The sequence below is a fragment of the Cervus canadensis genome, chromosome 22, assembly GCF_019320065.1.
Source record: "Cervus canadensis isolate Bull #8, Minnesota chromosome 22, ASM1932006v1, whole genome shotgun sequence".
Lineage (NCBI taxonomy): Eukaryota > Metazoa > Chordata > Mammalia > Artiodactyla > Cervidae > Cervus > Cervus canadensis.
In genome coordinates this window covers 5,932,229-5,953,755 of record NC_057407.1, presented here as the reverse complement: position 1 = coordinate 5,953,755, position 21,527 = coordinate 5,932,229, and the positions used below count along the sequence as shown (strand labels likewise).

At 53.6% G+C, this 21,527-nt stretch overlaps 1 protein-coding gene across 10 annotated transcripts in view; it reads right to left on the bottom strand.

Moving 5' to 3' along the window:
- Positions 1-21,527, bottom strand: part of ATP2B2 (ATPase plasma membrane Ca2+ transporting 2) — a 365,670-nt gene that overhangs the window by 271,890 nt on the left and 72,253 nt on the right. For 9 of the 10 annotated variants that reach the window (XM_043442927.1, XM_043442910.1, XM_043442919.1 and 6 more), the window contains exon 2: positions 16,037-16,081. The exons of the other annotated variant lie outside the window; for it this stretch is intronic. The gene's annotated coding sequence lies outside the window, so the exon portion shown is untranslated. The remainder of the gene's footprint in view (positions 1-16,036; positions 16,082-21,527) is intronic. 10 annotated transcript variants of the gene reach the window in all.

Below are 21,527 nucleotides of genomic sequence, written 5' to 3'. Positions count from 1 at the left end.
TCTCCTGAATCTCTTCCCCTGGGCCTTGAGCAGAGGGTTCAGGCAGCGTGCTCAACCCCCATCTCTGAGTATTTAATTAAAATGGAATCACTGCTCACCCAGGAACCACGGGTGGGGGAAGTGTAAACAAAGGGCCCTTTCACGGTGGGAACTGGCCCGGGGGCATCGGTGGTATCGGCGACAGCTTCACTCACAGGCCTCTGGTTTCTGACTCCAGACGGGCTGGTTCTGTGGCTCTCCATCTGCGGGATCTGCTGTCCTCTCCCCACCCGGCCCAGCTCAGGCCAACCCTGGCTCTGAGAGCCTGGGGGCACTTGTGGACTACACACTTTGCTCCCCAGGAAACCAATCTTTTTCCCCCCTGAAAAGAGGAGGGGGCCTGGGAGAATGAGGTGGAATATGGAGGGTGGGCAGGGGCTGACCAAGGAGAACAGACAGATATCAAGCAGAGACCAGACAAAGTATCAGGGGACGAGAAACCTAGGGTTTTCCCTGGGTGAGAGGCAGGCTTTGCAGTTGCAGTCAAGGCCCTCCGTTCTGCAGTGGAGCAAGAACCACCCCCCCAGATTCCAAGACCTGAGACACTCTGAGCTGAAAAACCCAGCTACTCTGAAAGGCCAGGTCCTGGTGCCCATGGGAGGGTGTCCTGGACGGTGAGAGGGGTCTCCTCCTGTGAGCTGGAGCCTACTGGCCTTGCCAACTTGCCCAGGGGAGGTCATTTCAGACTCTGAAGACGGAGGAGACTTTGCATGTCATGCTTGGCAAAGGGCAGGGGAAGTGGCCACAGTCTCCAGGCAGAAAGAGGGAAGGTGTCCCCAGAGGCTGTGATGAGAGGCGAGTATGAACAAAGATACTCCTAGAAGAGACTTAGCACAGTTAGGGGTCTAGCTGGGTCGAACCCTGAGCTCAAGGCTTGCATAACGAGAACACCCACATGGCACCTGGCAGGTCCCGAGGGTGGGCTCTGAAGCCACTCTCCAGCCCCTCTGAGAGGAGGAATTATGCAGGGAGAGAAGCCTGGGTCAGAGTCAGGAGCCTGGGGTCTGGCTTGGCTCAGCCCAGACAGGCGGTCAGACCTTCCCCTCTCTAGGTCTCAGTTTCCTCATCTGTAAAATCTTTCCACATCTTGCACCTGTGGCTGTGGAGTAACAATGAACTAGAAGGTCTCTCAAGATGCTTTTGATCTAACATTCTCTCTCTGCTCTTGGTTGATCAGAATGCGTCTCCCCCTTCCACCCCCAACTCCCTCCTCATTAAGGCCAGGAAGTGGGCAGAGCCCAGTAGGGAAGGCCCCCTCGGAGGCCAGGAGGGGACGCTCATGAGCATGCACACTCCATACCAGCCTGCACGCAACTGCAGGGAAAGCTGAAGTGGGGACCCCCGACCCCAGAACCTGGGCAGAGCCCAGAGGGAGGCAGCCTGGAGCTCAGTGTTGATGGGACGTAATATAACTCTGATCCCGTCGGGAGCAATCCCTCGGTTCCCCTCCAGCCTCCCAGGTGGGGAGATGAGCTTGCTTAGTTTAATTTCCCCCAACCCAGCCAGTTCCGGGGCACATAAATTCATTAATATGGGATTATGGGGATTATAGGCTGCCTCACTCTGCAGGTGACTGAGGGCAAACTCGAGGGGCCTCAAGATGTCCTCCCCACCAGGCGGGGGAGGAAGCCAAGGCTCCAGCAGCAGTCCCTGGGGGGCAGAGGGATCGCTGGGCAGAAGCCCCCTAGGAACCCCCTCCACCCCTACCCACCCTCATCAAAAGGGAGAAAGCATGGGAAACGTGCCCGTCTCCTCTTCACAGAAAGCAGGGCCCGTTCTGGAATCCCACCCACTCCCGCCCTCTTTCCAGCATCTCCTGTGGCTTCTCCAGCCCAGACCTGCCCAGGGTCAGTTGTCAGTGCATGATTTCTGACCCGGCTTTCTACAGAGCGCGACCCCAAACACTGGGGCTCACAGGGGTGATCTCAGGAGGCACAAAACGCTGCCCTACGTGTGGAAACAGGCTTCCGGTGGCCACCTCGAGCAGCAAGGGCTCAGCTCGGGGTCAGTGGGTTTTAACACCCACCCCTGATGAGTCCCTTCTCTTTAACAGAGAGAGAGAGGGCTCCAGGCCACACAGCTGGGTAGAATTTAATCACATAAATTATTATTTTTCATTTCTTTGTGTTCATTTTGATGGTTAGCTTCTGTATAAGGCAAGTGATATTCTAGCCTATTGAAGGTACACAAAAAAGTTTATCCTTAAAATAATCGAGTAAAACTGCTGTTTAGTCGCTAAGCTGTGTCCGACTCTTCACGACCCTATGGACTGTAGCTCAACAGGTTCCTCTGTCCATGGGATTCTCCAAGCAAGAACACTGGAGTGGGCTGCCATTTTCTTCTCCTGAGTGAAAAAGGGGAACTGACAAAAGCAAGAGTATGTGGGTAAAAGTACAGGCCATTTTCAGAGACGGTGATACTTGTGAAAGAGACACGAATGACCCACGTTGGGGAAAGTTGATCCAGAGGACAAACTCCTTTGCAGACGGGTGAGCTGAGGGCGAGAGAGGGGAATTTGTGGCAGAGCTGGGGTGTGGACCAGGCCACGCCCAGTACCAGCCCTCAGCCCCCTCCTCCTCCATGCGGAACTGGGCCTCCTTCTCCTGACCTCTCAGCCCTGTCTCTCTATCCTTTCCCCCTCTTTCCCCTGCTCTCCAAACCCCCTGAAGGTCTATTTCAGATCATCCTTGCTCTGATGGAGTGACAGAAACCTGAATTGGGGAGAAAGCACCCTGAGATGTAGCAGAAAGAACTCGGGCCTGGTGGTGGCCCCCGGGTGACTCAGCACCACAGCTGAGCACACCTGCACCCTCAGCTCACCTCCTCTGGGCTGGCCTCCTTTCCTCTGTGAGAAGTGAAAGACCACCCCTCTGGGGACCTGCGAGAGGCTCTCCCATGCCCGCATGGGCACCTGGGGTGTGTGAGCAGCTCCATAACCGTGAGCTCCCTAACAGAAGAGTTTCTTTTCAGGAGAAGCACAGCGTTGCTCTGAATGTCCTTGGTAGGCTCCGTGACACTCTTGACAGCAGATGAGAAGTCTTAAACCGCTTTAAAAATAGATAAGGAGTCATTTATAATTTGTACACTCATTGTTGGAATGCAAATGCTGCCGCTAAAAGCCTGCGCTCCTAAGCGGGCTTGTTAAACCATCAATCTGCTTAGCAAATCCTTTTCTTCTCTCAAGTGCAGGTAAAACTCTGTTGCAAGGCTTCAGGAGAGTGGAGCTCGGGGACTGCTCCTGGGCACGGGGCTGGGGTTTCATCCTGTGGTCGCCCTGGGGTCTGGGGAGCCCTGCATTCTCTGCCTGTCCTCCCCGCAGCTGCCCGCATCGCGGGGTGAGAGTGCAGATCAGAGCTGATGGATTCACAGATCTATGTTCCGGCCTTGAGCCTCAGTCTGCTTTCTCCCTCCTCAGGCTTTCTAGGAACAAAACCCAAAGTGACACCCAGGAAATAAACTTCTCAACTCTCAGACCACAGAGCAACCACAAAGAGAAGCAGGATCTCTGGGCCTCCTGGAAAGAGGCTGCCATCCGGGTGGCATGTGGTTCTGTCTCTGGCCCTTCCTCTCCTGAGAGCTCCATGTCTGGCCCCGGGTCACCTCTTCTCTTGGGTGTGCCAAGGGTATCTAAACTTAACGTGGCCCAAACCAGGCTCACCGCCCCTCCTCCACTGCCCTGCTACTTCTCCCGTCAGGTTCCCTGCCTCGGCGAGATGTACCCCTGAGACCTCCACGCGGGTGGGAAGCTGGGGCACCCTGCTTTCCCTCTCCAGCACTCGCCAAGTCCCTCTCTGCAGAACTGACTCCTGTGGAATCCGTTCTCTCCTCTCAGCCCACAGCCTTGGTCCTGGCCACAAATGCCTTATGTCTGGAGCCCTGTTAAGCATCCTGACCCATCTCTCTGCCTCCCGTCTCCCCACTCCAAGCTGGCCTCCATGCAGCAGGTGGAGTGATGGCCATAAATACCCATCCCATCACCTCACTCTCCTGCCTCAAACCTCAGCCTCCCCTAACCTTCCAGATAAAGCCCAAACTCCCCGACTCATCCGCAGAACAAGGGTTGACGAGCCACTGTCCATGTGCCAGGTCCTGGCCCCAATGCAGCGCAGCACAGAGTATAGAACCCACAGTCCCACTTCCTCTGGTGCCAACACCCATAACCACCTTACGCTCGGGGCCTGAACCAGAGGCTGCCAACTGGTGGTCCCCGGGTATATTTTGTTTGACTTCCCCCTTGTTGGCTTAATGTTTCAAAGTCAGGAAACTTCACATAAAAACCTGGCATCTCTTGAAAACTTAGCAGACCTAGCGACACGGGGCCAGCTCTCATTCGTAGCAACTATTGCCTGGAGCTGAGCCCCACTTCCCCTTTAGAGACGTCAAGCACCCTCGCGTTGGCCACAGTCCCCACCACTCATACCGTCTTACCCTCGCCTGCTTCTCTCACCCAGATCATGTGCTCCGACCCCGTGGCTCCAGGACCTGCTCCAGGCACACTTTCTCCCGTGCATCTCACTCTTCCTGCCCTAAACTCTGGCCTCTACTGGTTCTTCCTCCTGGAATGCCCTTCCTCACTCTGATGGGAAAACATCCACCTCTTGGGAAGCTTCACTGCAGGGCTCTCCTCGCTTCTTGACATCATGTATCTTTCTGTGTCCCCCCCTGCACCCCGTTCAGACCCCCTTCCAAGCATCTTTTGCCCCAAAGTACCTTTATTCATTAATACTTCCACTTCTCCCACTGGAATATAAGCCTGTCCCCATGTGTCTAGAGCTTAACACACTTGCTCCCCCATCAAATTGGCCCACACGAAATCACTGAGAGGTAAATGAACAGATGCCAAGAATAATGAAACAATAGTACCACCCCCTGTGCTGGGCTCTAGGTTAAGCACTTTATGTGCTATCTCATTTAACACTGAATAAAATCCAATGTGGGTGCTATTATTATCTGCATGTAATGGCTAGGACTCTGAGGCGGGGGTGGGGCAGGGTGTCTGTCTGCAAAGCAGCCTGTTCACCGCCCACGAGCGGGGCCTCCTCGCCACTCTGTGAGGCTCAAAGTCCTTCCTTCTTCCCACCTGACACATCACTGCCCAGAGAGGCCAGGCTGGCAGGAAACTGGACGATGGTACTGGGAACCAGGCCTGAGGCACCAGGAGAGAAGTGCCCCATGTCCCAGGAGGCCTCAAATTGTCAGGAAGTTATAGGAAAAGCCCGAGGACTCCACCATCCATGGAGGCTCCAGGCATCGGGGTTGCCCTGAGCAGCACCTGCTTTGGGCTTGTTGTTTTCAACGAGGGGTTCCAGGTCCAGGTCTGCTACTTGTGAGCTGTGTGAGACCCTGGGTAAGAGGCCCCATCTCGCTGAGCCTCAGTTTCCTCGCCTGTAAGATGGGGTAATAACTGGACCCACCTCCAGGGCTGGAGTAAACGTGAGCGGAGACAACGCATACCAAGGGTCCAGGGGCGTGTTTAGCGGGCAGGGCAGTGAGGACTCTCAGTAGAGGCCCGGCAAAGCTGCACCCATGTCATCAAGCCCAGCAGCTCTGGCCCTGGCTCATGACGGGTGGGGTGGAGACGGGAGCGGGACTGAGGTCCTGTGCCGCGCTCTAGGGTGAAACGAGATGGGCTGCAGTTCAAAGCCTCTGGCTAACACATCAGGCGGAGGGGTCAGGGCCCTCTCCTGAGTTAGCTCCCAGGGTGGATGTGTGTGTGGGGGGTGAGCATGTACTGAAGCACGAGTCTGGGGCAGGTATGTGGGTCTCTGCGAAGCCAGTGAGTGTTTCCTCACGACATGGGCTCTTCTGTCCACGGGAGTTCCCGGCAAGGAATACTGGAGTGGGGTGCCATTTCCTCCTCCAGGGGATCTTTCAGACCCTGGGATTGAACCTGTGCCTCCTGCCTTGCAGGTGGATTCTTTACCTGCTGAGCCAGCTGGGAAGCCCAAATATACTTACGTATTACTGGCACATAGTAGGTGCTCAATAATACGTAATGTGACAGTGTGTCTATACACACAACACACACACACACACACACACACACACACACACACACACACACCCCTTAGCTGCTCGCAACCAGTCTATAAACAAAAACACTTAATTTGGTTATCTAAGGATGAATCCCACACTGTTGGCAAATGTTCTATCTTTCTCAACTTTACCCGGAGATCAAGGTGCGCCATTGGCATGGCAGGGGTGGAGGGGGAGGAGAAGCCCTGCTCCCGGGTGGGCCAGGCTTGGGCAGGAACCCAGCTCTGCCACGGACTGGCTGTGTGACACTGGCCGGTTGCTTCACCTCTCTGATCCCCATGTGTGAAGAGAGAATATGCGTGAAAAGGGGAAAGGCCAGCACAAGAGTTCAATACGACACAGTGGTCTGTCCCAGTAACTCCCCGTAAAGCCAGGCACCCCCAGATCTCCAGCAATGCCGCCTCCCACCTCAGAAACTATCTGCATTTCCTGTTTCTATTATTCATTCTATTTATTTATATTCCCTAATCTCTGTTTCTATTTATCCTAACCCCAAGATCTTTTCCAAAGTCAAGCAGGATCCCAGGAGGGGATGAGTGGGGAGCCAGAGTAATTCTTGACCAGTCAGACCCTAGTCACCCCTCCTTCACCCCTCTGCCACCCTGCCGAGGGTCTCTGGGCAGGTAGCCAGCAGGCAAGTCTCTCTAAAGCCCTAAATTTCCAGCCCCAGCTCTACACCGACAACCTGGTTAGCAGCATCCCATTCATATTTGGGAATCTTCCAGACGATTCTGGAGGACCAGGAATCTCAGGGCGTGGGGTCATAAATCTGGCTTTGACTCAGCATCTCCGGAGGCTTCACCGTGGAGCCCGCGGGGATAAGGGGGTGAGGGTGTTTTGGGTGCCACCATCTTAAAGCCATGTCCCCCAGCACCTCGGCTCGAGGCCACATTCGAGCTCATTACTTGTCCTTCCTGTGCGGCCCCCCCCCCCTCCGCCAACCCTCTGCTACCTGGTTCTCCTCCTTCATTCTCTCTCTCATCGAGAGGGCCCATCACCCAGCCCGTCCCCACGGTCCAGTATGAAATCACCCCAGCCTCTTCCTTTTCTTTTATCGTTCACTTTCCAACCTGTCTTGCGACTCAAACTCAGAAAACAAACAGCAAAGCTGTCCCCTGACCCTCACTTCCCAGTGACCTTGGTCTAGAGCACTGGCCTCTAAGAGTTTGAGGACACAGCTGTCTCCTTGGGGATCTTCCTGTGTCTCTCCTCACCCTGTCTATACAGTAGCCACACTGAGTCTTCTAAGATGCAAAACCATATCACATCACTGCTTTAAAAACTTCATCTCTCACCTGCCTGCAGGATCAAGTCCAAACTCCTTCACCTCGCATTTGAGGCCTTTCAGGATGCGGCCCTGTCAGTCTTCTCTGCTTACTTTCTGCAGTGCCTGCTCAAGCCTGCCAAGCTTGTTACCACCTATTATAGTTTTGTATGTTCAGACCTCTTTGCACTCACTCATATCATCATGGCTGTCTTTTGTCCCTCAAAGGACTCCTATTCATCCTTCAGGACCCAATCCAAATGACCCCTGCCCTGTAAAATCTTCTCTAGTACCCTGAAGTTTAGTTGACCTCTTCCTCCCCTGGACAGACTCTTTCCTATTATCCACCACATGCAGTACAGTTACTTCAGCAACCATCCTCCTGGCAGGTCTAGCGGCATTTCTAGGTAGAGGCCTCATTCTTGTCCTCCTTAAACACCCTGGTGCCCCGCAGGGAGCTTGGCATGTACACGGCCTTCAGTTAACATCTGGCAAAGAATGAGGGAAGGACCTAAGGTCCTCTGGGGAAGTCCTATGACCGCCTTGCTTTGGCCGTGAATCAAGGGCAACCTTCCTGCCCCAGAATTCCAGGCCACTTCAAGTTTGAGCAGAGCCAGGCACTGCTGCCGCTTCACGGAATCACCAGGAACGGGCTCTTGAGCTGTCTCCTCCTCCAGTCTCCACAGCAATGGCTTTATCAGCTTTGCTTTTCTACAAGTCCCAGAGCCCATGGCTCCTTCCCAGCCTCCAAGGGTCCACGGCACTCGCAGCCCCTCACTTACCCCTCTGAGAATGTCCTGGGCCAGCTCTGCCAGAGGTGTGGGCCTCTCTCCAGTGCCCCGGGCTCCAGGCCGGAGGGGTCTGCAGGGTGCAGACCTGTCCAGAGCTCTGGCTGCCAGCAGCAGAGGCAGGCGGCCGCTGCTGCAGAGCCTGCAGCCACCCCCACCCAGGACTGCGGCTCTGGCAACCGCAAGGAGCCCTCCGGCATCGATCAGTCCTGCTACTACAACCCTCCTCGGCGCGCCTGGCTGAAGCCAGGGACTCTGCAAGTGTGCGTAAAAAGAAAGAAAATTAAAGGCAACCATCTAAGAAAAGGCCATTGGCGGGGACCTGGACGGAACGCCATTTGCCAATACAGAAATGACACTGGCTAGGGTGCAGGAAGGCCCCTGACAGTCCATGCAGAGGTGGCAGGGGGACACCAGATAAATGAAGGTTAACCTACTAAGGGCCAGCTCCCTTGCCTGCCGGGTTTCTGGGTTGGCTTTAATGGGAATTAACTAATCCACACGGTAAACATAAGGTACAGCAGAACCCAGTTGTAATTTATGCATCTTTGGATGACTCAGAGCTGATGAAGTGAACACGCGGGGTCACTGCAGTGCCTCCGCTCTCCACCCGGGTGGGTGGGCTGTTTGGTCAGACACTGAATGACTGCCTAGTGCTGATCACCCCTCAACCAACTGAGCTCCCTCCCTTTGCGTCCGGAGCTGCTCCTGATGTCACCGCTCCCTCCCTGTGGACACAACACAGGTCTACCCTCCTGGACCACACACTGTTCCTCCGCTTCTCCCATGCCCAATTCATTCTTCTTGTGTTTCTTCCATCTATCTATTGATGCATCTATCTATCTATCTATCTATCTATCTATCTATCTATCTATCTATCATCATCATTTTTTTGGCCCACTAATCCAGACTGTGGCCTTGAAGACCTGATGATCACATTTCTGGCAACCAAAGGCATGAGCCTTCCTTCCAGCTGATCCCTGACCAATCAGTTCTGGTGTCTAGAGTCCGGAAGCCCTCTCATTCTCTTTGGTTATTCTCAAAGTGGCCCAATTTGGGGGCTTTTCCAGGACTTTGGGGATCTTCTCAGCGAGGGAGTCCCAAAACGGGGTCCGACATGAACTGCCTTTGAGGAGAGCAGGCCCCTAGGACGTTACAAAGATGACAGAGGGGAGTGAGAAAGCAACAGCCAAGCCAACTGAGGGACCAGCCTCAGAGACTCAGTTGAGGGTGTGCACGTGGGGAGCAGCAGGCAGACTCCGGACCCAGGCTCTGGGTCCCGTGGGCCCGGCTTCCCATCCTGCTCGCCTGCTTGTCGGCTGGATCATCCAGGCAAGCCCTTCAGCCTCTCTGGGCCTCAGTTCGCCTGCCTGTGAAGCGGCACAAGTCTGCAGCAAGACAGCTCACACAGAGCTCCCGGCTCGGCACCTCCTGACTGCCCCACCTCAGATCTCCCCAGAGGCGTGTGGAGATGAGAATCAAGGAAGGAAACTCCAGAAAAAGCTCCAGAAATATGGCCTGCAGCCCAAGAACCAGCCAAGGAAGTTTGAGAGTCAGGGTTTCTGGAAGGCAGCACAGAGCCCCTGGGAGAGTTGAAAGGGTGCTGGCTTTTCAAGAACTGGCCCTGCGGCTCCCCGTGGAGGTTGGGCAAAAGCAGGACGGGCCAGCGACCCCCAGACTCATTCATCATCTGCTTCTAGATCCCAGACGTTTTCAAACCCAGGCCCCTGGCCCACAGTCTTGCGTCCTTTCCAAGTCACATGTGCATGGGCGTGGCGGGAGGTCATGCCCTCCACCCCACATCACTGAGTGCTTGTCTCATTCTAGGTGCTTCTTTCCATACAACCTGAGACCAAACCACCAGCACGCTCGCTGCACAAGGAGAATCAAAGGGTGTAGTCACAGACTTCCAGGTAAAGCAGCCGGCTTGACAGGGTCCAGACTGAGAATGTTCTAAGACTCACTTGCTCTCCAAGTGTCTGATGGAGTCAGGTTTCCTAGTTCCCTTCTTCTTGAAAGCCAAGGTGAGCCTCCACCCTCCCGAACCCGCACAGCACCCTGGGCCTCATCCCTCTCCCCATCGCCTCTTTCCCTCCCTCCCTTCCCTTACATAGGAAGATTTAGGCAGGAGATATTACCACCTGCCAGAGGGAAGCTTGGTCCAATCTCTCCCAGCTTTAGCCCACTCCTCTGTGAAATGGGCGGTGTGGGGAGGGCCCTGCTGGCTGGGATGCGCCATGCGTCTGTCGAGCCCAGCAGAGCCGCATACACTGTCAGAGGTACGGACGGAAGAGCCCCTGATGACCACAGAAGTTATCAGGGTGTATCCTACCCAGCTGGGGTCCTTGGGCTGTCTCTCTCAACAGGTGGCATGAGCCCACTCAGCCAGGATGTGCCCATTTCATGGGTGGGGGGCCAGGACCTGAGGCTCCCAGGTGTGCCTCTGCAGATCTGAGGTGTTTCAGAATCAAACCGCTGCCAGATCCCACCTCAGACGGCAGTCTCCTGATTGCACCATCTGTCTGTTAGGACAGGGGTTCCCATCCACTCCTGAATGAGGGTAATGGCTCCTGGTTTCCACAGGGCGTTTCTGGGAAGTGCCTTCCCCCTACAGGTTACGTCGTGATTGTGCACCCTGACAGGGGTGGGCAGAGCCCACTGTCCCCATGTCATAGATGAGGGATGAGAAGGTTGTGAGCAGAGACACACCCCCACCATGGGAGAGCATGTGGGGTGGCTGGGGGCCAGGCAGGGGCCTCTCAGCCCACTGCTCCTCTGTCTCCTGGGCTGGCTCCTCGCTTCCCAAACTGTGCTCCCGAAGCACAACCCTTGGCTCTTTTCTTCTCCCTAAGGACACTCACTTCCTGATTTAATCCATCCAGTCCTACTGCTTGAAGTATGATCTATATACTGATCTCTCCCCCAGCTCCAGACTCATAGATCCAACTGCCTCCTCCCCACCTCCACTTGGATGTCTGATTAGCATCTTAAAGTTGACGTGCTCAAAGCACTACCCTTTATTCCCCCACCAAACCTACTATTTCCAGCCCCCACCCCTGGCCTCCCTCCTTCTCCTGGTCTCAGTAAATGGCATCATTATCCAGCCTGTTGTTTAATAAAAAATTAAACTGCTTTCGTCCCTGGTTCCTGGGAAGAAGCCTCTCAATTCTTGGGATTTCCCAAGAGACAGAGGTGTCTCGGTTGTTCTGAGCCCCTGGGATCACACCTGAGTTTATGCTAATGAGTCAGGATGGGAGCTGGTCACCGGAAAGACCAATCAGGGAAGCAGAGGGGTGGGGCTTGAGCCAGCCCCGCCTCCAGGGAGGGGAGGGATAGAGATGCAGTTTAATCATAACTGCTGTATGTATCTCTCCATTCGGCTGGTCTTGACCTGTAGCCTTTATAATAAGACTGCAGTTGTAAGTATAGCATTTCCCCAAGTTCTGTGAGTCATCCTAGTGAGTCATCAAGCCAGAAGGGTTGCAGGAACCCCCAGATTTGTAGCCAGCCCAGTAGAAGTATGGTGGCTGGCGTCTGAGGTGGGGATGCTCTCATTGGGAATGGTGTTCTCTGTCTGGCGGGTCTGTGCTAACTCTGGGTGGTTAGTGCCAGGTTTGAAGATCAGCACTCCAGCAGTGTCAGAATGATGGTGCTCTCCCTACCCAGAGTCACCCAAGATTCCTCTCCTTCCCTCATCCCCCACATCCAATGACAGACTGAGTCCCATGAGCTCAACCTTCACATCTGTTCAGTACATGGCCACTTCTCCCCACCACCACTGCCCTGACTGGGTCCAGCCCCAGCACCTCTCACCTGAAATTATGGCCGCCACTGAAGCCTCCTCCCTATCTCCCTGCTTTCCCCTTGCCTCTGGCGGCCTACTCTCCACACAGCAACTGGGGGCTGAAAGTTGGCCATGCAAGCCAGTTTGAAACCTTGCATGCCTACCCCCGTCCACCCTGGCGTTAAGGCAGAGTCTTTGCCATATGGCCCTCACTTCCCTCCCTGACATCACAGCCACCTCATGTTCCCCTGCTCTGTCCCTTTGGCCACACTAGCTTCTCCATGTCCCCAGATTAGCTTTGGCCTGCCTCAAGACTTCTGCTTTTCCCTTTGACCTGGAATGTGCTCATTCCTTACATTCAATCTGAAAGGCCACCTCCTCCAAGAAGCCTTCCCTGATTACCTTCTATAAAACTGCCTCCCCTCCTCCCTTCCCCACCTCCTCTCCCTGGCTTCACTCTTGTCTGTAGCCTGGACAGCCGGAGAGATGGGGTTTTGTTTTGTTGTTCACTGTCCTGCTCCCTTAATGGAACGGCAGCTCTTGAGCGCAGGGGCCACACCTGATCTGCTTGCTGCTGTTCTCCCAGCACTCGACTCAACAAATGACTGTCAAATGAATGAATAAACAGGTGCCACCAAGAAAGCTGGTCAGACTCTGGGAAGGGTATTGTACCAATGACATGGTGTCTCATTGAATCTTCGCTTTGCCACTGGTTTTCTAAAGATGTATTCACAGGGATGTGGAAAGAAGTGCAAGAGGGCCATACAGTTCAAGCAGTTTGAGTGAAAGGAAAAGAAATGTTTTCTTAGTAGGTAACCAACAGACGCTCTGAAAGCAAAATGTGCCAGGTCATTTACTCTAGAAGTTACTGAGAGGTTAAAGGCAAAAGAGACAACTGGGAAAAATTCACAGAACGTGGAATTTCCCGACCCGGGTCTTATTTTTCCCATTTCCAAGTTGTGTCGCTCTGGGTGAGGGCCATCCTCCTCTGAGCCTCAGTTTTGTTATCTGTGTGATGGGAAGGATGCTGACAATGCCTCCTGGCCTGTGTCCCAGAGTCGCTGTGAGGGTCCCGTGAGAGGCGGGCAGAAGCAGGCCCATCAGCTGCTACTCAGTCCACTCCTGTGCTAACACCCACCAGGACATTCAGGCAAGAAGCAAAGTCAGGGACTGCCCCGGTGGCCCAGTGGTGAAGAGCCCACCTGCCAATGTGGGGAGCGTGGGCTGCATCCCTGTCCCAGGAGGATCCTACGTGCCACGGAGCAACTAAGCCCATGCACCACAACTACTGAGTCTATGCCCCAGAGCCCAGGAGCCACAGCTACTGAAGCCCACGTGCCCTGGAGCCCGCGCTCCACGGCAAGAGAAGCCGCCTCAATGAGAGGCTTCACACTGCAGCTGGAGAGTAGGCCCCACTTGCCGCAACTGGAGACAAGCTCACAGCAACGAAGATCCAGCGCGCTAAAAAATAAATAAACAGTTTTTGAAAAAGAAATAAAGTCAGTACCGAGTGGATCTCTAGGAATAATGGCCAGTTTTTTCTCTGTCAGGAAAGATGCTGAAGGAAGAGATTTTGCTGAGTTAGAGGAAAATGCTAAACAAAGTTGTCATGCTTCATGGGGACAAATTTTCTCATTTGATCATCCCTTCAGCAACTCTGAAATCCTGGGCACAGTCTTGGAGCCCAGCCTGGGCCCTGACATGGGACCCCAGGCAGGTGGTCTCCCCTATCCCCAGATACTGAGGTCCCTGTTGGCCGACTTGCCGGGGCCACTGTGAGTCAGAGGCCCTCTGAGTGGCTGGCAGTTGGACTATCGGAGCTCAGTGTGGGGTGAGGTTTGGCAAAGGCATTTCCAAATACCTCTGCAAGTGTCCTACTATCTGCCTTTGCCTAAATTGCAAAAGTGTACTCACTCGTGACTCTCCTCCTTTCTACCCACATCTTGACTGTCATTCGCTTCTGTTTACTTCCCCATGGCCACCGTCAAGTCCAGGCTACCAGGATGACTGCATCAGCCTCCCAACTGTCCCACTGTCCCCCCAGCTCCCAGCCATCCATTCACTCCACAGCAGCAGCCAGATCATGCCTATTTGAAATAAATATTCAAGACATGGAAGCAACCTAAATGTCCCCTGACAGAGGAATGGATAAAGAAGATGTGGTACATATATACAATGGACTATTACTCAGCCATTGAAAAGGATGAAATGATGCCACTTGTAGCAAAATGGATGAACCTAGAAATTGTTATACTGACTGAATTAAGTCAAATAGAGAAGAAGAAATATCCTAGGACATCCCTTATATGCAGAATCGAAAAAAGAAATGATACAAATGAACTTATTTACAAAACAGAAGCACACTCACGGACTAGAGAACCAACTTACGGCTGCCAGCAGGGAGGATGGAGGAACGGATAGTCAGGGAGTTTGGGATGGACATGTACACACTGCTATATTTAAAATGGATAATCTACAAGGACCTGCTGTATAGCACAGGGAATTCTGCTCAATGTTTTGTGGAAGCCTGGGCGGGAAGGGGTTATGGGGGAGAATGGATACATGTAGCCCTATGGCTGAGTCCCTCTGCTGTCCACTTGAAACTATCACATTGTTAATTGGCTACATGCCAAAATAAAATAAAAAGTTTTTTTTTTAAGTCTGCCATCCTCCTTCCAATAAAGAAAAAACAAAAGCAGACCATGTCCAGCTTTGACAGATCTTTAATCCTTCCCCACTACCGCCTTTTACTTCTCCATCTAAACTTACCTGCCCATGTCCTAGCTCCTCAAACCCTGCCATCTGCTGAGGCTAATCTGATCAGAGAGGTTCTACAATGGACATACATGCCCAAGGCTTACTAGACCACTCCAGATAGCAGAGTAAAAACAATGCAGTAATACACACTTACTATGTGAAACTCGGAGAACACAGAAAATCCAAATCGCGTATTCTCTCCTAACTAACCTATGGATGACATTTGGTCAGAAGCTTTCAAGCCTTCCTCATCCTTTCCCGGGGGTGACGCAGGTGGTGGCAATGTGGGCACTGTGGCAGGCCAGCGGGGAGGGGTTTTGGTGGAGACGGCTGTCTCCTATCAAATGCCCTGGTGTGCGTAGGTGCTCAGTCGTTCAGTTGTGTCTGACTCTGTGTGACCCCTTGGACTGTAGCCTGCCAGGCTTCTCTGTCCGTGGGATTCTCTAAGGCAAGAACACTGGAGTGGGTTGCCATTTCCTACTACGGGGGTATCTTCCTGACCCAGGGGTCAAACCTGCATCTCCTGCATTGGCCGGCGGATTGTTTACCACTGAGCCACCTGGGAAGCCCCAAATTCCCTGGCGTGACTGCTGATTCCACTGAGCCCTGCACACACCCACCCCGTGGAAGGACAATTTCTCTGATTGCTCCAAGGCTGCGAGTGAAGTGGCAGCCCATGGCCATTGACAGAACTCCCAGGCAGCCCCCCAGGCAAAGGGGCTGTGTTTCCTAACGTCTGTAAACGAATGGACAGTCATGAAGCTCCAGGAACGTCCTCTGTGGGCTTCCAGGCCCTTGTTCCATTCCAGGCCCCACGGAGGCTGAGCCAAGGCCCTCCCCGCAGGGCTCCCCTTTCTCAAGTCCCCGAGTCAATAATACCCCCTCGGTGTGGCTGACCTCAGTCACATAATAACTGAAAAATAATCCAATGGCGTTAAAAGATACTGAAGTGTGAATGACTGAAATGAGAGCTGTGTAACCCGCCCAGGAACATGGGTCTTTATCTCAAAAGGACACGGGCTAGCCCAAGCGCCCCTCTGTTTTGGTGGAACGTCACGGCGAGGTAAGGCGGCAACACGCAGGCCCTGCCGGACGTAAGGGGAAAGTCACAGCCGCGGGATGTGTGTCCAAACCGCAGCTTCCCTTCTGCTTCTTGCTTCCTTTTCCTCCCCCGCCACCCGCAGGTACTCAGGGGTCAAGGAGTGAAGTGTCGGTGTCAGGAGGGGCTAGGGAGGCCCGCGGGTGGCTGACTGTACAGACAAGTGGTTTGCAACCCAGGGGTTTCCTAATGGGGCTACTGATGGCGCTGAAGTGTAAACGGGATGCAGAGCACCCCAGGTGAACCAGGGGTCTCAGTCTCACACTCACCTGTCTCCTGGGCCGTCCTCAGTCCACACTCCAGGTGCGGGAAGCCTACAAGCAAAGATCAGAAAAGCCTGTCAGAGGGGTCTGTGTTTTCTGGGCTCCAGACCAGTGGCCAGGGATCTGAAGCTGACTGTTTGAAATTTAGTATTTGCTTAAAATTTCATGTTTGAACTGATCCCAGTATTTAGAAGCCAAGGATGGTGGATGATAACGGTGAGTGCTCACTCGTGCCTGACTCTTTGCCACCCCCAGCCCAGTAGCCCAGGAAGTGCCTCTGTCCATGGGATTTCCCAGGCACAAATACTGGAGCGGGTTGCCATTTCCTTCTCAAGGGGATCTTCCTGACCCAGGGATCAAACCTGCCTACGCTGAGTCTCTAGCATTGCAGGCAGATTCTTTACTGCTGAGCCACCGGGGGAGCCCAGAAGCTGAGGGACTGCATGTAAAAGCCTATCTTTCTGACTCCTCCCAGGAGAGCTGCACCTCTGGGCTACGTGTGGATAGGAAAGTGATGGGCTGGGGTTGAGCGGGGCTGTCCTCTTGGCTCTGCCGGGCTCCCTACCTGATCTTTCCCTTCTCTGCTCCAGACACACAGACAGAATTCTGGGACAGGTGATGGGGGCAGGGGGGAGATCCCAGGCCCATCCCTTGGAGTAATCAAGGTGAGAAGATGGAATCAGATTCCAGGTGAAGTTGGGGTCAGGGGTCCTGCTGCCCCCTCCCCAGGATCCCTATCCTGTACCTTGCTCTGCAGCTCTGGGGAGCTGTAGGAGGCAGGGTCTTGAGAGGCTCATAAAGGACCTCTTGACAAAGTTTTGAGCAGCAGTGGTACAGTTCCCCTGGCGGGAGGAAAACGTTCATCACTACCATCCCTCATCTGGAAGCAGGTGGGAGGAAGAAATAGTTTCCAGACCTAGGCACAGAATGGACTGCAAGGAAAGACCCCTGATGGGAGCTGTCACCTCTGGGCAAGGCACGCAGCCAGCCCTAGGGGATCCCCAGGGGACAGCTGGAAGACTGAATACTTCAACAGCTCCCTGCCCCTCACTCTGGGGCTTGCCAGGGTTCCCCACTGGCAGAGCCAACAGGAAGCTGGGAGTCGGGGGCAGGTGCTGAATGGATGCAGCCCTCTGGGTCTCCTCCCAGCACAGCAGGGGAGAAGGGCGGCCAGCAGGTCTCCAGGGGTGAATGGCAGAGTCCAGCGCAGCGGCCCTGCCTCCCACTCCCCTGCCCTGTTCACAAACTGGATCCATACCTAAGCCAAGGCTGACCAGGTCCTTCAAGGTGTCAGAAGCTCAGTTCCATCCCAACAGCTATTAGCTGTCCCTAATTGTGCCAGAGCCTCTCTATTCTGCTCACTTGGCCTTGCCTGAATTTTCCGCCCCTCCTCTAGCTGCCCCCCTGTCCCCTCGCACCTGGAGCTACATCCACCAACAAGTTCAGGGCCCTGGGCTCCCATCGCCACCCCAACCTGTCCTCTTTCACTGGACACCATCAAATTCCCCTCCCTACAGAGCCAGGCTGTGCTCTTCCCGGAAAGACAGCCCAGGGATCCCAGAGATTGGGGTGCAGAGCTGCAGGGGATCCACTGGCACGAGGCTGACACAGACCCCCCTCCCCAAACCACTTGTGGGAAAAGCACGTGCCTCGCAAGGGGTAGCCACCTGCAGTTTCGTGGAAGCCAGAGCAGCCAGAAGGGACCTGGGAGATCGCCTGCTCCATACAGAGGGAGAGACTGAGGCCAGGAGAGCTGGGAGGGCTGCCCTGGTCACAGCCAGAAGGCGGCAGAGCCCATGTCCAGTTGTCCTGCCAGGCTGCCCCTGCCTCCCAGTCTGGGACACACGAGGGCCCGGCCGAGTCAGGAGACTGGTGTCAGGCTGTTTCCTCGATAACGATTTTACTAGTGAACACCAACATCAAGGGATCCCAGTTCATCCTCTCCTCATCCCAAATCTGTGAGGCAGGTACTGCAGTATTGCGACAGAAGAGGAAGATGAGCTCCAGAGGAGTTATCTGCCGTGCCTTAGACCAGCACATCGGGTGAGGTCTGTTGCTGGGGCAACAACATCGATGACAATAATATTAAAAATGAGAGTTGCCAACTAGGATGTTTTTCCCAAGCTGGCCCCTTACCGAGGGCCTCAAACACATCATCCCAGGAAATGTTTTGTTGGTGTTGGGAGTTTAACTTTTTCTAACTTTGGTTAGAATGCAGAGGGTATATATATTTCCAGCTTTACTGAGATATAATTGATGTATAACATGTAAGTTTAAGGTGCACCTGTCATTAGATAGACATACTGCAAAGTGATGATCACTGTAGCATTAGCTAATACCTGCATCATATCACATAATTACCATTTCTTTTTCCTGCTCGCTTAACAACTTTCTAGCATATATACCCCATAGTTTTAACTAGACAGGATTTGCTGTTGTTAGTCGCTAAGTCATGTCCAACTCTTTGCGACTCCCATCGATTGTAGCCCACCAAGATCCTCTGTCCATTGAATTTCCCAGGCTAGAATACTGGAGTTGGTTACCAATTCCTCTCCAGGGGATCTTCCCAACCCAGGGATCAAACCCACATCTCCTGCATTGCAGGCAGATTCTTTACCACTGAGCCACCTGGGAAGCCCCTAGCTATGGGTTGTTCACCTGGTTCCTGACTATTTAGTTCCACACACTCATTTTCTGAGCCTCTTTGGGCCTCTCCCTGATATTCAGCCCATGTGAGGCAGAAAGCAGAATCAGTCACCAGTCATGACAAGTGTCCTTCCGTGATGTTCTAGGGGCCTCCCCAGGCTGGGCTGGGTCCACCTGCTCCCTACTCCAGGCCTTGAACTCATGCACACGGTGGCCAGGGCCCAGGCTGGACTTATGAGTGGGCAGCCAGGACTGCTCACGAGCGGCGCCCTGTCTTCTCCAACAGGGACTGTGAGGATGAAAGACTGATGAGCAACCTGTCCTCGCTGGTGAATCTTTAATCACGGAAGAAAGGAGACCCCAGCCCCCGGCCCAGGCAGGCCGGCAGGGACGGTGGCACTTGGATATCACCAATGTTAACATTTTGTCCACATGGACACAGCCATGAACCCTGCATCCACGTTTTCTTGTCCATAAGTAAAGGTGAAAGGGCAGGAGGGGTGACTGGTGGGAAAACGGCCAGATTCCCAGCCTAGGAAGTGCTGCAGAGACGTGAGGATGAGTGAGACCAGGTACACAAGGCCTGGGGCAGGTCCGGGCACGGGGGCAGAGGGTGTGGAGGCCTGAAGGCCAGGCCTACGGTCAGTCAAGACTCCTGCCCTCCTACACTGCAGGTGACCACGCCTCGCATCCCAGATACTCTTACAGTGAACCAGCAGAGACAGCGCTGAGCTCAGAGCATGGTCCGTGGGTGGGCGGGGGTGGTCCCAACCCCCAACCTCAGGTCACTGGCCCCAGAGAGCAGGATGCCTGTGGGACTGCTGTTTAGTTGCCCAGTCATGTCTGACTCCTTTGAAACTCCCATAGACTATATCCCACCAGGCTCCTCTGTCCATGGGGTTTCCCAGGCAAGAATACTAGAGTGGGTTGCCATTTCCTCCCCCAGATCAGGGATCAAACCCGTGTCTCCTGCACTGCAGGCGGATTCTTTACCACTGAGCCACCTGGGACGCCTGCCTGTGGGATTACGCACAACCCAATTCCATCCAATTTTACAAGCCAGGCCATAAGGAGAAATGAAGGCCTGGGTTCAAATCTCCACTTTGTCACTTACTTGCCCATGTTCTCGAGCAAGTCACTTCTACCTCCCATGCCTCAGTTTTCTCTTCCATAACATGGGAACAGAAATAGCCACTGGAGAGAGCCGCGATGGAGATAAAAGGAGAGGATGCAGGGGGATATATGGAGGGCTGGCGCACGTGTGCCTGGCAGTGCTGAATTCTTGATAAGCATTAACAATAACAAAGAATGAACCAGTAGCTCTGCTCTCAAACTGCTTACAAACTAGTGTGGATCTCACACTGGCTAAGAACAAAACTCACAATAAAGATGAAGGGTAAAACGACACTATAAAACATCCAGAATGAGAACTCAGGGTGAGGGCATCACTTTGATAGAGGCAGCAATCAGGGTGGGGGAAGGGCTTCCTGGAAGAGGGGACCTGGAAAACAGGCTTCCAAGTGTTTCCATGTTTTTGTGAGCTCAGGGAGATTACTATCTCCTCAGGTTCCCACCCATCCCCATCCTGAAGTCCCTTTTCAGCAAAGTGGGCATCGATGAGGTTCTAGAGTATACCTGGTTCTCAGTGACACCACTGTATGGCCAATAAAGTCACAAAGCGTTGGCTCGCAGGGGCCTCAGCTTTTCTAATACATATCCTGCCTCTTCCAGGAATCTCCCCAGGATTGCTTCAGCCCACGTGGATTCCACGCTTTTCACATGGCACCAGCAGTCAAAGCCCAAACCAAATGCCCTATACAGCCTGCTGGCAGGGAAGGAGTACTGGATTCTGGTCCCAGCTTGGTCCTCTGCTCCCTGTGAGATGTTGGCCGAGAGCCAGGTTCTTCCAGTCATCATGTACAGATGTGAGAGTTGGACCATAAAGAAGGACAGTGCTGAAGAATGAAGGCTTTCCAACTGTGGTGCTAGAGAGGACTCTTCAGAGTCCCTTGGATAGCAAGGAGATCAAACCAGTCAATCCTAAAGGAAATCAGTCCTGAATATTCATTGGAAGGACTAATGCTGAAGCTCCAATACTCTGGCCACCTGATGTGAAGAATTGACTCATTAGAAAAGACCCTGATGCTGGGAAAGATTGAAGACAGGAGAAGGGGGTGACAGAGAATGAGATGGTTGGATGGCATCACCGACTCGATGGACATGGGTTTGAGCAAACTCCAGGAGACAGTGGAGACAGAGAGTCTGGTGTTCTATAGTCCATGGGGTCGCAGAGTTGGAAACAACTTAGCAAGTGAACAACAGCCACTCTCTGGGCCTCGGTTTCCTTATCTGTGACCAAGGGGTTGGACTAGAATAGAGTCCCCCTGAATAAACTCTAGGGAAGCACCAGCCTTTTGAGACGCTCCCTTTAGCCCCTGCCACCCTGGTATATTTCACAAACTGATGAACACATGAGGCTCTGATAAGTCCTGCAACACAGACTGACTTAGCTTTGCTTAATGCAGCATTTACCAAACTAACTTTTGACTTTCAGACTTTTTAAGGAGCAATGTCTATTTGCTGTTGTTTAGTCGCTATGTCGTGTCTGACTCTTTTGCAGCCTCATGGACTGTAACCCACCAGGCTCCTCTGTCCATGGGATTTCCCAGGGAAGAATACTGGAGTGGGTTGCCATTTCCTTCTCCAGCAGATCTTCCAGATCCAGGGATTGAACCGAGGTCTCCTGCATTGGCAGGTGGATTCTTTACCACTGAGTCACCAGGGAAGCCCTTTCCTGGTATAATGCTGGGTTACGTGCCCACTCAAACTGTACCTGTGGAGTTGATCCTAT